This window comes from Electrophorus electricus, chromosome 2 (assembly GCF_041902795.1).
Source record: "Electrophorus electricus isolate QZ-2024a chromosome 2, ASM4190279v1, whole genome shotgun sequence".
Lineage (NCBI taxonomy): Eukaryota > Metazoa > Chordata > Actinopteri > Gymnotiformes > Gymnotidae > Electrophorus > Electrophorus electricus.
The window spans coordinates 5114850-5130301 of record NC_137498.1 but is presented as its reverse complement, the minus strand read 5'-3'; the positions used below and the strand labels follow the sequence as shown (position 1 = coordinate 5130301).

The 15452-nt window shown below is 40.0% G+C and overlaps 1 protein-coding gene and 5 non-coding genes across 6 annotated transcripts in view; all 6 read left to right on the top strand.

The window, feature by feature from the left end:
* Window positions 1-15452, top strand: part of LOC145659971 (alpha-1-antitrypsin homolog) — a 268558-nt gene that overhangs the window by 89965 nt on the left and 163141 nt on the right. The window lies entirely within an intron of this gene.
* trnav-cac (transfer RNA valine (anticodon CAC)) lies at window positions 1181-1253 on the top strand. The gene has a single exon. It is a non-coding gene; the product is annotated as a tRNA-Val (tRNA).
* Window positions 6325-6397, top strand: trnav-cac (transfer RNA valine (anticodon CAC)). Its single transcript has one exon. It is a non-coding gene; the product is annotated as a tRNA-Val (tRNA).
* trnav-cac (transfer RNA valine (anticodon CAC)) lies at window positions 8897-8969 on the top strand. Its single transcript has one exon. It is a non-coding gene; the product is annotated as a tRNA-Val (tRNA).
* trnav-cac (transfer RNA valine (anticodon CAC)) lies at window positions 11469-11541 on the top strand. Its single transcript has one exon. It is a non-coding gene; the product is annotated as a tRNA-Val (tRNA).
* On the top strand, window positions 14041-14113 carry trnav-cac (transfer RNA valine (anticodon CAC)). The gene has a single exon. It is a non-coding gene; the product is annotated as a tRNA-Val (tRNA).

Below are 15452 nucleotides of genomic sequence, written 5' to 3'. Positions count from 1 at the left end.
CAATTGTGAACCATTTGAATTTTAGGTACGTCTGCTCATGAAACGCATTTTAGGCCATCCAACATACCCACGAAATTTGCATAAAATGGCAGCTATTTGTGAACTTCCAAATATGAAAGGTTTTGGCATAAATGATGTTCATTCTTTCTCCTAAATAATTTGCACACATTTTCAGTTTTGGGGATGAGCTGGCGAAAAAATTGATCTGAAATTGCAGTGATACCATACTGCATCAAGGCATTTTTGCATGGTGTCTGTAGTGAATTGGTCATCACGTTTGCATTATGTGTGAAAGGACCTTGAATTGAAGCTGAGCAGAAACATTAGCTGGTTCTTTTGTTTCTGTGTCTTCTATTTGAAGTAGACACCAGGGAATCGAATGGCCTTCTTGCAGCAGAGGGAAATGATTTTCTGAACTCCCTAGTTACTTCAATTGAGTTCTCCAAGTCCTGTACTCCAAACTCCGGCACTATAACGCATGTGAAATCCCTAACCTCTTCGTCTGCAACTTGGTTCTACATTGTGCAAAATGGAAATTTCAAGATCAGAAGATTACTAGTATCTTAGTATGGACATAAAGAGTAGCTTCTCTGTTGGAAAAAAATATCCCATCACTGTCTCCATTTGCAAACCGAGAAAGTCAATATTTGCAGCAGGCTTGTCCTCCGGTGATGCAAGGACTGTGCTTTAGGAGCTGTGTTTAAGGCTGATTTCAATTGTCACAGGGATGATGTAAAACTCATTGTAGCATGATGGGTGTGCTAATCCATGTATTTCAAACAAAATTAAACAAAACAGAAACTCCACGAGTGCATCTGTATTTGATCTCCTAACAGAGATAAGTTATGCTACTTAGCTAATTCTTAAAAGTAACATCCTTATAGTCTCCTGACAATTAAAATCTATGCAAAGCAATGTTAATGATGCAGAATTTGTGCACTAGGGACTGCTTTCCATGCCGATGAATAAGCCTACAGTGATCCGGTAAAGCTCTTCATATTATTCCTAGGGAGTAACATTCTGTCTCTCAAAGGCAATGAAACAAGAAAACATTGCTTGGTGGGATTGAATTTTGCGTCCTAACGGGGAGAAGACAATTCAAGCCAGTTTTTAAACTATGCCTTGCAGGCACCAAAAAGGAGGAAATGCTGGGCTGATCCTGAACGGCCACTGCTGTAGGGTTTCTGTAGTGTAGTGGTTATCACGTTTGCCTCACACGCGAAAGGTCCCTGGCTCGATACCAGGCAGAAACACAACTCTTGGTAGATGTGTAACTGCTGTCCTTTTAATTGAATGGAGAGTCGTTCTTCACAGAGAAAAGTCAGGCTCCTTAATTAATAGCCAAGCTGATTAATTAAAACTCTTAGCATAATGGGTATTCTAATTCAAGTCTTTCAAGCATAAACTTTAGTGAGTGTGTTCTCATTTTGTTTCCTAACAGAGGTTATGCTAATTAGCTGAAATTTAAAAGTTACTTTCATCAAGTCTATGGCAAAGAATAAATCCTTGCAAGGCAATATCAAGCATACACAATTTGTGCAATAGGTTATGCTCTAAATGCCAATGAGAGAACTACAGAGATAAAGTAAAACTCTTCATATTATGCCTAGTTAGCAACAGTCTGTTTCTCGAAGGGTAGGAAACAAGAGAACTTTGGTGGGGTTGTCTGAATTTTCATCCTAATGCTTGAGAAGTCATACTGCTTAGCTAGATTTAAAGCTATGATTTTCAAGCCCCAAAAATGAGCAAAAGCTGGAGAGGCAAAGAAGCATTTTAAAGTGGTTTCTGTAGTGTAGTGCTCAGCATGTTCGCCTGACACGAGAAAGGTCCTCTGTTCCATACCTGGCAGAAACATCCCTCTTGATAGCACAGTAGTTGGGCACGTGCTTTTTGTAAGCAGTGTATCAAGTGGGAGACTCTTTGTGCGGTTTGCCCTTTAGGTCCTCAGACTGAGGCACCAAGCTCCTTGTCTAATCGCAACATCATTTTGTCATAAATCCTGTTGACTAAAAGACCTTTTTGGGGGATCATTATTGATTGATATAGATCTTGAACTCTCTTGATTTGTCTAGAGTAGTGGTCATTGCATTTGCTTTCCAGGTCACATGTCCCAGCTTCCATACTGTGCAGAAGCATTTCTCTTTCATCCATTTTTGGTGTTTACTGTATAAAATGGTTGGAACAAAGGGAAGCATGGGCAGGCGAGGCTAAAGAACTGCACAGGGAAATCAACTTAAACTCAGCATCATGGAACTGCAGCTGAGCTGCTTTTTAACTGCACTCAAAATGGTAAAAGAAGGCAATACTGTTCATGACTTCAAGGTAGAATTGAGAGGAGTGAGGTTCTGAGGACAACTATTGGGACTGCAATGAAAGAGATCTTCGGTTTTTATGGCCTTAAGCAGTGAAGAGCTCACACGGCCCTGCTACATAGGTTTAGAAAGCAAGAACAGAACCTACAATTTTCCAGGACCACCAGTTTGGACTGATGTGTAGGTCGGACTAGAGGGTTCCCTTTCAGCTAAACAGCATTTTTTTTCTCACAGTTTGAATCAGATATTTCTGAAAATTACAATTGTGAACCATTTGAATTTTAGGTACGTCTGCTCATGAAACGCATTTTAGGCCATCCAACATACCCACGAAATTTGCATAAAATGGCAGCTATTTGTGAACTTCCAAATATGAAAGGTTTTGGCATAAATGATGTTCATTCTTTCTCCTAAATAATTTGCACACATTTTCAGTTTTGGGGATGAGCTGGCGAAAAAATTGATCTGAAATTGCAGCGATACCATACTGCATCAAGGCATTTTTGCATGGTGTCTGTAGTGAATTGGTCATCACGTTTGCATTATGTGTGAAAGGACCTTGAATTGAAGCTGAGCAGAAACATTAGCTGGTTCTTTTGTTTCTGTGTCTTCTATTTGAAGTAGACACCAGGGAATCGAATGGCCTTCTTGCAGCAGAGGGAAATGATTTTCTGAACTCCCTAGTTACTTCAATTGAGTTCTCCAAGTCCTGTACTCCAAACTCCGGCACTATAACGCATGTGAAATCCCTAACCTCTTCGTCTGCAACTTGGTTCTACATTGTGCAAAATGGAAATTTCAAGATCAGAAGATTACTAGTATCTTAGTATGGACATAAAGAGTAGCTTCTCTGTTGGAAAAAAATATCCCATCACTGTCTCCATTTGCAAACCGAGAAAGTCAATATTTGCAGCAGGCTTGTCCTCCGGTGATGCAAGGACTGTGCTTTAGGAGCTGTGTTTAAGGCTGATTTCAATTGTCACAGGGATGATGTAAAACTCATTGTAGCATGATGGGTGTGCTAATCCATGTATTTCAAACAAAATTAAACAAAACAGAAACTCCACTAGTGCATCTGTATTTGATCTCCTAACAGAGATAAGTTATGCTACTTAGCTAATTCTTAAAAGTAACATCCTTATAGTCTCCTGACAATTAAAATCTATGCAAAGCAATGTTAATGATGCAGAATTTGTGCACTAGGGACTGCTTTCCATGCCGATGAATAAGCCTACAGTGATCCGGTAAAGCTCTTCATATTATTCCTAGGGAGTAACATTCTGTCTCTCAAAGGCAATGAAACAAGAAAACATTGCTTGGTGGGATTGAATTTTGCGTCCTAACGGGGAGAAGACAATTCAAGCCAGTTTTTAAACTATGCCTTGCAGGCACCAAAAAGGAGGAAATGCTGGGCTGATCCTGAACGGCCACTGCTGTAGGGTTTCTGTAGTGTAGTGGTTATCACGTTTGCCTCACACGCGAAAGATCCCTGGCTCGATACCAGGCAGAAACACAACTCTTGGTAGATGTGTAACTGCTGTCCTTTTAATTGAATGGAGAACCGTTCTTCACTGAGAAAAGTCAGGCTCCTTAATTAATAGCCAAGCTGATTAATTAAAACTCTTAGCATAATGGCTATTCTAATTCAAGTCTTTCAAGCATAAACTTTAGTGAGTGTGTTCTCATTTTGTTTCCTAACAGAGGTTATGCTAATTAGCTGAAATTTAAAAGTTACTTTCATCAAGTCTATGGCAAAGAACAAATCCTTGCAAGACAATATCAAGCATACACAATTTGTGCAATAGGTTATGCTCTAAATGCCAATGAGAGAACTACAGAGATAAAGTAAAACTCTTCATATTATGCCTAGTTAGCAACAGTCTGTTTCTCGAAGGGTAGGAAACAAGAGAACTTTGGTGGGGTTGTCTGAATTTTCATCCTAATGCTTGAGAAGTCATACTGCTTAGCTAGATTTAAAGCTATGATTTTCAAGCCCCAAAAATGAGCAAAAGCTGGAGAGGCAAAGAAGCATTTTAAAGTGGTTTCTGTAGTGTAGTGCTCAGCATGTTCGCCTGACACGAGAAAGGTCCTCTGTTCCATACCTCGCAGAAACATCCCTCTTGATAGCACAGTAGTTGGGCACGTGCTTTTTGTAAGCAGTGTATCAAGTGGGAGACTCTTTGTGCGGTTTGCCCTTTAGGTCCTCAGACTGAGGCACCAAGCTCCTTGTCTAATCGCAACATCATTTTGTCCTAAATCCTGTTGACTAAAAGACCTTTTTGGGGGATCATTATTGATTGATATAGATCTTGAACTCTCTTGATTTGTCTAGAGTAGTGGTCATTGCATTTGCTTTCCAGGTCACATGTCCCAGCTTCCATACTGTGCAGAAGCATTTCTCTTTCATCCATTTTTGGTGTTTACTCTATAAAATTGTTGGAACAAAGGGAAGCATGGGCAGGCGAGGCTAAAGAACTGCACAGGGAAATCAACTTAAACTCAGCATCATGGAACTGCAGCTGAGCTGCTTTTTAACTGCACTCAAAATGGTAAAAGAAGGCAATACTGTTCATGACTTCAAGGTAGAATTGAGAGGAGTGAGGTTCTGAGGACAACTATTGGGACTGCAATGAAAGAGATCTTCGGTTTTTATGGCCTTAAGCAGTGAAGAGCTCACACGGCCCTGCTACATAGGTTTAGAAAGCAAGAACAGAACCTACAATTTTCCAGGACCACCAGTTTGGACTGATGTGTAGGTCGGACTAGAGGGTTCCCTTTCAGCTAAACAGCATTTTTTTTCTGACAGTTTGAATCAGATATTTCTGAAAATTACAATTGTGAACCATTTGAATTTTAGGTACGTCTGCTCATGAAACGCATTTTAGGCCATCCAACATACCCACGAAATTTGCATAAAATGGCAGCTATTTGTGAACTTCCAAATATGAAAGGTTTTGGCATAAATGATGTTCATTCTTTCTCCTAAATAATTTGCACACATTTTCAGTTTTGGGGATGAGCTGGTGAAAAAATTGATCTGAAATTGCAGTGATACCATACTGCATCAAGGCATTTTTGCATGGTGTCTGTAGTGAATTGGTCATCACGTTTGCATTATGTGTGAAAGGACCTTGAATTGAAGCTGAGCAGAAACATTAGCTGGTTCTTTGGTTTCTGTGTCTTCTATTTGACGTAGACACCAGGGAATCGAATGGCCTTCTTGCAGCAGAGGGAAATGATTTTCTGAACTCCATAGTTACTTCAATTGAGTTCTCCAAGTCCTGTACTCCAAACTCCGGCACTATAACGCATGTGAAATCCCTAACCTCTTCGTCTGCAACTTGGTTCTACATTGTGCAAAATGGAAATTTCAAGATCAGAAGATTACTAGCATCTTAGTATGGACATAAAGAGTAGCTTCTCTGTTGGAAAAAAATATCCCATCACTGTCTCCATTTGCAAACCGAGAAAGTCAATATATGCAGCAGGCTTGTCCTCCGGTGATGCAAGGACTGTGCTTTAGGAGCTGTGTTTAAGGCTGATTTCAATTGTCACAGGGATGATGTAAAACTCATTGTAGCATGATGGGTGTGCTAATCCATGTATTTCAAACAAAATTAAACAAAACAGAAACTCCACGAGTGCATCTGTATTTGATCTCCTAACAGAGATAAGTTATGCTACTTAGCTAATTCTTAAAAGTAACATCCTTATAGTCTCCTGACAATTAAAATCTATGCAAAGCAATGTTAATGATGCAGAATTTGTGCACTAGGGTTTGCTTTCCATGCCGATGAATAAGCCTACAGTGATCCGGTAAAGCTCTTCATATTATTCCTAGGGAGTAACATTCTGTCTCTCAAAGGCAATGAAACAAGAAAACATTGCTTGGTGGGATTGAATTTTGCCTCCTAACGGGGAGAAGACAATTCAAGCCAGTTTTTAAACTATGCCTTGCAGGCACCAAAAAGGAGGAAATGCTGGGCTGATCCTGAACGGCTAGTGCAGTAGGGTTTCTGTAGTGTAGTGGTTATCACGTTCGCCTCACACGCAAAAGGTCCCTGGCTCGATACCAGGCAGAAACACAACTCTTGGTAGATTTGTAACTGCTGTCCTTTTAATTGAATGGAGAGTCGTTCTTCACAGAGAAAAGTCAGGCTCCTTAATTAATAGCCAAGCTGATTAATTAAAACTCTTAGCATAATGGGTATTCTAATTCAAGTCTTTCAAGCATAAACTTTAGTGAGTGTGTTCTCATTTTGTTTCCTAACAGAGGTTATGCTAATTAGCTGAAATTTAAAAGTTACTTTCATCAAGTCTATGGCAAAGAACAAATCCTTGCAAGGCAATATCAAGCATACACAATTTGTGCAATAGGTTATGCTCTAAATGCCAATGAGAGAACTACAGAGATAAAGTAAAACTCTTCATATTATGCCTAGTTAGCAACAGTCTGTTTCTCGAAGGGTAGGAAACAAGAGAACTTTGGTGGGGTTGTCTGAATTTTCATCCTAATGCTTGAGAAGTCATACTGCTTAGCTAGATTTAAAGCTATGATTTTCAAGCCCCAAAAATGAGCAAAAGCTGGAGAGGCAAAGAAGCATTTTAAAGTGGTTTCTGTAGTGTAGTGCTCAGCATGTTCGCCTGACACGAGAAAGGTCCTCTGTTCCATACCTGGCAGAAACATCCCTCTTGATAGCACAGTAGTTGGGCACGTGCTTTTTGTAAGCAGTGTATCAAGTGGGAGACTCTTTGTGCGGTTTGCCCTTTAGGTCCTCAGACTGAGGCACCAAGCTCCTTGTCTAATCGCAACATCATTTTGTCATAAATCCTGTTGACTAAAAGACCTTTTAGGGGGATCATTATTGATTGATATAGATCTTGAACTCTCTTGATTTGTCTAGAGTAGTGGTCATTGCATTTGCTTTCCAGGTCACATGTCCCAGCTTCCATACTGTGCAGAAGCATTTCTCTTTCATCCATTTTTGGTGTTTACTGTATAAAATGGTTGGAACAAAGGGAAGCATGGGCAGGCGAGGCTAAAGAACTGCACAGGGAAATCAACTTAAACTCAGCATCATGGAACTGCAGCTGAGCTGCTTTTTAACTGCACTCAAAATGGTAAAAGAAGGCAATACTGTTCATGACTTCAAGGTAGAATTGAGAGGAGTGAGGTTCTGAGGACAACTATTGGGACTGCAATGAAAGAGATCTTCGGTTTTTATGGCCTTAAGCAGTGAAGAGCTCACACGGCCCTGCTACATAGGTTTAGAAAGCAAGAACAGAACCTACAATTTTCCAGGACCACCAGTTTGGACTGATGTGTAGGTCGGACTAGAGGGTTCCCTTTCAGCTAAACAGCATTTTTTTTCTGACAGTTTGAATCAGATATTTCTGAAAATTACAATTGTGAACCATTTGAATTTTAGGTACGTCTGCTCATGAAACGCATTTTAGGCCATCCAACATACCCACGAAATTTGCATAAAATGGCAGCTATTTGTGAACTTCCAAATATGAAAGGTTTTGGCATAAATGATGTTCATTCTTTCTCCTAAATAATTTGCACACATTTTCAGTTTTGGGGATGAGCTGGCGAAAAAATTGATCTGAAATTGCAGTGATACCATACTGCATCAAGGCATTTTTGCATGGTGTCTGTAGTGAATTGGTCATCACGTTTGCATTATGTGTGAAAGGACCTTGAATTGAAGCTGAGCAGAAACATTAGCTGGTTCTTTTGTTTCTGTGTCTTCTATTTGAAGTAGACACCAGGGAATCGAATGGCCTTCTTGCAGCAGAGGGAAATGATTTTCTGAACTCCCTAGTTACTTCAATTGAGTTCTCCAAGTCCTGTACTCCAAACTCCGGCACTATAACGCATGTGAAATCCCTAACCTCTTCGTCTGCAACTTGGTTCTACATTGTGCAAAATGGAAATTTCAAGATCAGAAGATTACTAGTATCTTAGTATGGACATAAAGAGTAGCTTCTCTGTTGGAAAAAAATATCCCATCACTGTCTCCATTTGCAAACCGAGAAAGTCAATATTTGCAGCAGGCTTGTCCTCCGGTGATGCAAGGACTGTGCTTTAGGAGCTGTGTATAAGGCTGATTTCAATTGTCACAGGGATGATGTAAAACTCATTTTAGCATGATGGGTGTGCTAATCCATGTATTTCAAACAAAATTAAACAAAACAGAAACTCCACGAGTGCATCTGTATTTGATCTCCTAACAGAGATAAGTTATGCTACTTAGCTAATTCTTAAAAGTAACATCCTTATAGTCTCCTGACAATTAAAATCTATGCAAAGCAATGTTAATGATGCAGAATTTGTGCACTAGGGACTGCTTTCCATGCCGATGAATAAGCCTACAGTGATCCGGTAAAGCTCTTCATATTATTCCTAGGGAGTAACATTCTGTCTCTCAAAGGCAATGAAACAAGAAAACATTGCTTGGTGGGATTGAATTTTGCATCCTAACGGGGAGAAGACAATTCAAGCCAGTTTTTAAACTATGCCTTGCAGGCACCAAAAAGGAGGAAATGCTGGGCTGATCCTGAACGGCCACTGCTGTAGGGTTTCTGTAGTGTAGTGGTTATCACGTTTGCCTCACACGCGAAAGGTCCCTGGCTCGATACCAGGCAGAAACATAACTCTTGGTAGATGTGTAACTGCTGTCCTTTTAATTGAATGGAGAGTCGTTCTTCACAGAGAAAAGTCAGGCTCCTTAATTAATAGCCAAGCTGATTAATTAAAACTCTTAGCATAATGGGTATTCTAATTCAAGTCTTTCAAGCATAAACTTTAGTGAGTGTGTTCTCATTTTGTTTCCTAACAGAGGTTATGCTAATTAGCTGAAATTTAAAAGTTACTTTCATCAAGTCTATGGCAAAGAATAAATCCTTGCAAGGCAATATCAAGCATACACAATTTGTGCAATAGGTTATGCTCTAAATGCCAATGAGAGAACTACAGAGATAAAGTAAAACTCTTCATATTATGCCTAGTTAGCAACAGTCTGTTTCTCGAAGGGTAGGAAACAAGAGAACTTTGGTGGGGTTGTCTGAATTTTCATCCTAATGCTTGAGAAGTCATACTGCTTAGCTAGATTTAAAGCTATGATTTTCAAGCCCCAAAAATGAGCAAAAGCTGGAGAGGCAAAGAAGCATTTTAAAGTGGTTTCTGTAGTGTAGTGCTCAGCATGTTCGCCTGACACGAGAAAGGTCCTCTGTTCCATACCTGGCAGAAACATCCCTCTTGATAGCACAGTAGTTGGGCACGTGCTTTTTGTAAGCAGTGTATCAAGTGGGAGACTCTTTGTGCGGTTTGCCCTTTAGGTCCTCAGACTGAGGCACCAAGCTCCTTGTCTAATCGCAACATCATTTTGTCATAAATCCTGTTGACTAAAAGACCTTTTTGGGGGATCATTATTGATTGATATAGATCTTGAACTCTCTTGATTTGTCTAGAGTAGTGGTCATTGCATTTGCTTTCCAGGTCACATGTCCCAGCTTCCATACTGTGCAGAAGCATTTCTCTTTCATCCATTTTTGGTGTTTACTGTATAAAATGGTTGGAACAAAGGGAAGCATGGGCAGGCGAGGCTAAAGAACTGCACAGGGAAATCAACTTAAACTCAGCATCATGGAACTGCAGCTGAGCTGCTTTTTAACTGCACTCAAAATGGTAAAAGAAGGCAATACTGTTCATGACTTCAAGGTAGAATTGAGAGGAGTGAGGTTCTGAGGACAACTATTGGGACTGCAATGAAAGAGATCTTCGGTTTTTATGGCCTTAAGCAGTGAAGAGCTCACACGGCCCTGCTACATAGGTTTAGAAAGCAAGAACAGAACCTACAATTTTCCAGGACCACCAGTTTGGACTGATGTGTAGGTCGGACTAGAGGGTTCCCTTTCAGCTAAACAGCATTTTTTTTCTGACAGTTTGAATCAGATATTTCTGAAAATTACAATTGTGAACCATTTGAATTTTAGGTACGTCTGCTCATGAAACGCATTTTAGGCCATCCAACATACCCACGAAATTTGCATAAAATGGCAGCTATTTGTGAACTTCCAAATATGAAAGGTTTTGGCCTAAATGATGTTCATTCTTTCTCCTAAATAATTTGCACACATTTTCAGTTTTGGGGATGAGCTGGTGAAAAAATTGATCTGAAATTGCAGTGATACCATACTGCATCAAGGCATTTTTGCATGGTGTCTGTAGTGAATTGGTCATCACGTTTGCATTATGTGTGAAAGGACCTTGAATTGAAGCTGAGCAGAAACATTAGCTGGTTCTTTGGTTTCTGTGTCTTCTATTTGACGTAGACACCAGGGAATCGAATGGCCTTCTTGCAGCAGAGGGAAATGATTTTCTGAACTCCATAGTTACTTCAATTGAGTTCTCCAAGTCCTGTACTCCAAACTCCGGCACTATAACGCATGTGAAATCCCTAACCTCTTCGTCTGCAACTTGGTTCTACATTGTGCAAAATGGAAATTTCAAGATCAGAAGATTACTAGCATCTTAGTATGGACATAAAGAGTAGCTTCTCTGTTGGAAAAAAATATCCCATCACTGTCTCCATTTGCAAACCGAGAAAGTCAATATATGCAGCAGGCTTGTCCTCCGGTGATGCAAGGACTGTGCTTTAGGAGCTGTGTTTAAGGCTGATTTCAATTGTCACAGGGATGATGTAAAACTCATTGTAGCATGATGGGTGTGCTAATCCATGTATTTCAAACAAAATTAAACAAAACAGAAACTCCACGAGTGCATCTGTATTTGATCTCCTAACAGAGATAAGTTATGCTACTTAGCTAATTCTTAAAAGTAACATCCTTATAGTCTCCTGACAATTAAAATCTATGCAAAGCAATGTTAATGATGCAGAATTTGTGCACTAGGGATTGCTTTCCATGCCGATGAATAAGCCTACAGTGATCCGGTAAAGCTCTTCATATTATTCCTAGGGAGTAACATTCTGTCTCTCAAAGGCAATGAAACAAGAAAACATTGCTTGGTGGGATTGAATTTTGCCTCCTAACGGGGAGAAGACAATTCAAGCCAGTTTTTAAACTATGCCTTGCAGGCACCAAAAAGGAGGAAATGCTGGGCTGATCCTGAACGGCTAGTGCAGTAGGGTTTCTGTAGTGTAGTGGTTATCACGTTCGCCTCACACGCAAAAGGTCCCTGGCTCGATACCAGGCAGAAACACAACTCTTGGTAGATTTGTAACTGCTGTCCTTTTAATTGAATGGAGAGTCGTTCTTCACAGAGAAAAGTCAGGCTCCTTAATTAATAGCCAAGCTGATTAATTAAAACTCTTAGCATAATGGCTATTCTAATTCAAGTCTTTCAAGCATAAACTTTAGTGAGTGTGTTCTCATTTTGTTTCCTAACAGAGGTTATGCTAATTAGCTGAAATTTAAAAGTTACTTTCATCAAGTCTATGGCAAAGAACAAATCCTTGCAAGGCAATATCAAGCATACACAATTTGTGCAATAGGTTATGCTCTAAATGCCAATGAGAGAACTACAGAGATAAAGTAAAACTCTTCATATTATGCCTAGTTAGCAACAGTCTGTTTCTCGAAGGGTAGGAAACAAGAGAACTTTGGTGGGGTTGTCTGAATTTTCATCCTAATGCTTGAGAAGTCATACTGCTTAGCTAGATTTAAAGCTATGATTTTCAAGCCCCAAAAATGAGCAAAAGCTGGAGAGGCAAAGAAGCATTTTAAAGTGGTTTCTGTAGTGTAGTGCTCAGCATGTTCGCCTGACACGAGAAAGGTCCTCTGTTCCATACCTGGCAGAAACATCCCTCTTGATAGCACAGTAGTTGGGCACGTGCTTTTTGTAAGCAGTGTATCAAGTGGGAGACTCTTTGTGCGGTTTGCCCTTTAGGTCCTCAGACTGAGGCACCAAGCTCCTTGTCTAATCGCAACATCATTTTGTCATAAATCCTGTTGACTAAAAGACCTTTTAGGGGGATCATTATTGATTGATATAGATCTTGAACTCTCTTGATTTGTCTAGAGTAGTGGTCATTGCATTTGCTTTCCAGGTCACATGTCCCAGCTTCCATACTGTGCAGAAGCATTTCTCTTTCATCCATTTTTGGTGTTTACTGTATAAAATGGTTGGAACAAAGGGAAGCATGGGCAGGCGAGGCTAAAGAACTGCACAGGGAAATCAACTTAAACTCAGCATCATGGAACTGCAGCTGAGCTGCTTTTTAACTGCACTCAAAATGGTAAAAGAAGGCAATACTGTTCATGACTTCAAGGTAGAATTGAGAGGAGTGAGGTTCTGAGGACAACTATTGGGACTGCAATGAAAGAGATCTTCGGTTTTTATGGCCTTAAGCAGTGAAGAGCTCACACGGCCCTGCTACATAGGTTTAGAAAGCAAGAACAGAACCTACAATTTTCCAGGACCACCAGTTTGGACTGATGTGTAGGTCGGACTAGAGGGTTCCCTTTCAGCTAAACAGCATTTTTTTTCTGACAGTTTGAATCAGATATTTCTGAAAATTACAATTGTGAACCATTTGAATTTTAGGTACGTCTGCTCATGAAACGCATTTTAGGCCATCCAACATACCCACGAAATTTGCATAAAATGGCAGCTATTTGTGAACTTCCAAATATGAAAGGTTTTGGCATAAATGATGTTCATTCTTTCTCCTAAATAATTTGCACACATTTTCAGTTTTGGGGATGAGCTGGCGAAAAAATTGATCTGAAATTGCAGTGATACCATACTGCATCAAGGCATTTTTGCATGGTGTCTGTAGTGAATTGGTCATCACGTTTGCATTATGTGTGAAAGGACCTTGAATTGAAGCTGAGCAGAAACATTAGCTGGTTCTTTTGTTTCTGTGTCTTCTATTTGAAGTAGACACCAGGGAATCGAATGGCCTTCTTGCAGCAGAGGGAAATGATTTTCTGAACTCCCTAGTTACTTCAATTGAGTTCTCCAAGTCCTGTACTCCAAACTCCGGCACTATAACGCATGTGAAATCCCTAACCTCTTCGTCTGCAACTTGGTTCTACATTGTGCAAAATGGAAATTTCAAGATCAGAAGATTACTAGTATCTTAGTATGGACATAAAGAGTAGCTTCTCTGTTGGAAAAAAATATCCCATCACTGTCTCCATTTGCAAACCGAGAAAGTCAATATTTGCAGCAGGCTTGTCCTCCGGTGATGCAAGGACTGTGCTTTAGGAGCTGTGTTTAAGGCTGATTTCAATTGTCACAGGGATGATGTAAAACTCATTGTAGCATGATGGGTGTGCTAATCCATGTATTTCAAACAAAATTAAACAAAACAGAAACTCCACGAGTGCATCTGTATTTGATCTCCTAACAGAGATAAGTTATGCTACTTAGCTAATTCTTAAAAGTAACATCCTTATAGTCTCCTGACAATTAAAATCTATGCAAAGCAATGTTAATGATGCAGAATTTGTGCACTAGGGACTGCTTTCCATGCCGATGAATAAGCCTACAGTGATCCGGTAAAGCTCTTCATATTATTCCTAGGGAGTAACATTCTGTCTCTCAAAGGCAATGAAACAAGAAAACATTGCTTGGTGGGATTGAATTTTGCGTCCTAACGGGGAGAAGACAATTCAAGCCAGTTTTTAAACTATGCCTTGCAGGCACCAAAAAGGAGGAAATGCTGGGCTGATCCTGAACGGCCACTGCTGTAGGGTTTCTGTAGTGTAGTGGTTATCACGTTTGCCTCACACGCGAAAGGTCCCTGGCTCGATACCAGGCAGAAACACAACTCTTGGTAGATGTGTAACTGCTGTCCTTTTAATTGAATGGAGAGTCGTTCTTCACAGAGAAAAGTCAGGCTCCTTAATTAATAGCCAAGCTGATTAATTAAAACTCTTAGCATAATGGGTATTCTAATTCAAGTCTTTCAAGCATAAACTTTAGTGAGTGTGTTCTCATTTTGTTTCCTAACAGAGGTTATGCTAATTAGCTGAAATTTAAAAGTTACTTTCATCAAGTCTATGGCAAAGAATAAATCCTTGCAAGGCAATATCAAGCATACACAATTTGTGCAATAGGTTATGCTCTAAATGCCAATGAGAGAACTACAGAGATAAAGTAAAACTCTTCATATTATGCCTAGTTAGCAACAGTCTGTTTCTCGAAGGGTAGGAAACAAGAGAACTTTGGTGGGGTTGTCTGAATTTTCATCCTAATGCTTGAGAAGTCATACTGCTTAGCTAGATTTAAAGCTATGATTTTCAAGCCCCAAAAATGAGCAAAAGCTGGAGAGGCAAAGAAGCATTTTAAAGTGGTTTCTGTAGTGTAGTGCTCAGCATGTTCGCCTGACACGAGAAAGGTCCTCTGTTCCATACCTGGCAGAAACATCCCTCTTGATAGCACAGTAGTTGGGCACGTGCTTTTTGTAAGCAGTGTATCAAGTGGGAGACTCTTTGTGCGGTTTGCCCTTTAGGTCCTCAGACTGAGGCACCAAGCTCCTTGTCTAATCGCAACATCATTTTGTCATAAATCCTGTTGACTAAAAGACCTTTTTGGGGGATCATTATTGATTGATATAGATCTTGAACTCTCTTGATTTGTCTAGAGTAGTGGTCATTGCATTTGCTTTCCAGGTCACATGTCCCAGCTTCCATACTGTGCAGAAGCATTTCTCTTTCATCCATTTTTGGTGTTTACTGTATAAAATGGTTGGAACAAAGGGAAGCATGGGCAGGCGAGGCTAAAGAACTGCACAGGGAAATCAACTTAAACTCAGCATCATGGAACTGCAGCTGAGCTGCTTTTTAACTGCACTCAAAATGGTAAAAGAAGGCAATACTGTTCATGACTTCAAGGTAGAATTGAGAGGAGTGAGGTTCTGAGGACAACTATTGGGACTGCAATGAAAGAGATCTTCGGTTTTTATGGCCTTAAGCAGTGAAGAGCTCACACGGCCCTGCTACATAGGTTTAGAAAGCAAGAACAGAACCTACAATTTTCCAGGACCACCAGTTTGGACTGATGTGTAGGTCGGACTAGAGGGTTCCCTTTCAGCTAAACAGCATTTTTTTTCTCACAGTTTGAATCAGATATTTCTGAAAATTACAATTGTGAACCATTTGAAT